Here is a 2,436-nt window from a genome sequence, read left to right on the forward strand (position 1 = left end):
GGCTAATTGTGGCGATCATTTTGCAATATATACAAGTATCAAATCGTTATGTTGTACACCCCAAACTAAGGTGAAAAACAAAATTCAACTGAGCACATTTTAAAGATCTTATTGGCTTTATTCAATGATTCAAAAATCAGGCAGCACCCAACGTGGCACAGAGGGGAGCTCCGAGACGCGGTATGAAATGAAACGCTCTGAAAGGCAGAGGGAGCCGGTCCTACCAGAAGTGATGTGACGAGGTCACCTTCGTTTAGGGGATGGCAGGGCTTTCTCAGGCAGGTTACTTAACGAGTGCCGATCAGGGGGCTCCGGATGGATGAGTTTAACATTCCATTTCTGGGGAGCTGACACTGTAATTAAGTTAAATCTCTGTGTGGTGACATGGGGCTTAGCATAAGTGACTCCATTTTGGGCCCGCTGTCTTGTTTGTTTAACACTCATATAACGTTGTATGCCAATTCTGTCTCCGTTAAAAAATAATGAGCATGTCCTTTCGCTCCCTTGTTTCATGGTTTGCAAGCATCTTCGTGTCAGAGCATCCTCTGTGGTTCCCATCCTACAGGGTCCGGCTTACCCTTCCTGCAGGAGACAGTGCAGGGAGTTCCGTCTTGTTTTGTTTCCCTTACGGGACTTGGGGACTGCTGAGGCCACTTTTACTCTATGGATGTCTACATGTATGTGTTTGTTTGCTTTTAATGCCACTTTTAATTTTATCCGCCCTCTTCACAGTTGATCTGATTCTCGTCCAGTTCAGTGCTGTCTGTACCCAGAAGACCCCTAATCAATGCAAATCTAATGAATGAGCAACTGAAAGCTAGGGCCAGACAGAGGAGAGGCCCGGGTGGGAGCAGTCTCCCAGATGGAGACTGAAGGTGGTAGCAATGTACTCCCGGGCTCTGATGAACTCCACTTTAGTCACACTGCTTTAACCCAGTTTTACAACTTCTCCATGATCTCTCATCAAGCCCCCACTCTGTGCCATTAGCACCTTCCAAACACCAGGTGATGCTCAGTAAGGTACCAACAGGTAATGACAATGGCCTGGACTAGGAGGCAGGACTCTGTCCCCTGCTTGTGCCGACCTCTCCACCCTCCTCTCCCAGAGAACCTGGTACAGCACCTGGCTGCTGGCCTGCCTGTCTCCCTTATGGACCAGGGGCTCCCGAGGCCAGGGCTGCGTCCTCTCATCTCTGTATCCCTGTATCACATACAAATGCCTAAGGCGGCTGTTTGAGTGAAAGGAGGAGGGAAACAATCAGACATTTATTTCCCATCCATCTGAATTGTGTTCCAGGCCTGCTGGGAATTTACAACCGTCTCAGGAATAAATTAGCCACTAACACAGGGGTGCAGGAAGTATCACCTTCACTTGCAATAAGTCAATTAAAATCAAGCTTGCCATTCCACTGAGCTGGCAGGAAATCCAGTCTCAGTCATTACAGGAGCTCCATCCCCTTGCCTAAGATAGAAAAAAAAACACTAAACCGTGGGAAGGCTTTTGTGGCCCCTCAAATACAAGGTAGGCCTCCAGTCCATCTTGACCACAGCGCTGGGTCAGGGGCCACCCTACAGGGACCCTTGAAGTGCAGTTTTGCTCCCCTTTGCCTGGTCAAATGCCTCACACTCTGCCAGGAGTGGGAGTCTGGTGATAGGATCCCTCTCTCTGAGCCTCACACAGCCGCTGTCTCGGAGGAGGCCACCTCCAAAGGGTGAGCCTGGCTGCTGAAGGAGTCAGCCAGCCCTGGGAATTCCTTGCCTATCTCTCTTTACAGCCGCAAAACAGAGGATTAGCCCTGGCTGGGTGGCTCAGTTGATTGGAGTGTTGTCCTGTACACCAAGAGGTTGCGAGTTCAATTCCCAGTTAGGGCACACACCTAGATTGCGGTTCAATCCTGGTCAGGGCAAGTATGGGAGGCAACTAATCTCTCTCTCTCTCTCTCTCTCTCTCTCTCAAATCAATAAAAACATATCCTCTGGTGAGGATTAAAAAAATGAGAGAAATAAGAGGATCAAGTTGATTCCCCAGGTCCCTTCCAATACTGAACGATACAACCTCTGTGTGTGACAGAATCAAGATTCAGAATAATCTCGAAAGGCTGGAATGTTAGTCCCATACTCAGAAGATAGAATAGCTTAAAGTGAGCATATTTGTGCAACTTGGAACAAAATATATCTTTCTTATTTATGATTTTATTTCTGAGCAAACAAAATTAGAAAAACTAAATCATATATTGGGGTATCCACTTAACTAATTGCCTTTATTGCAAAAACCAAACCAAAAACCAAAATCTCTACTATGAGTATCCTGGTCACCATAAGAATGGCATGGAGAGCAGCCGCTCCGCGCTGCCAGAGCCACCGGGAACACCGTCCTCGTTTAAGGCAACACGCTTGAAGGAAGTTGAAGATGCTCATTCAGAGGGAGTCAGGAAA

The sequence above is a fragment of the Myotis daubentonii genome, chromosome 2 (genome assembly GCF_963259705.1).
Source record: "Myotis daubentonii chromosome 2, mMyoDau2.1, whole genome shotgun sequence".
NCBI classification, from domain to species: Eukaryota; Metazoa; Chordata; class Mammalia; order Chiroptera; family Vespertilionidae; genus Myotis; species Myotis daubentonii.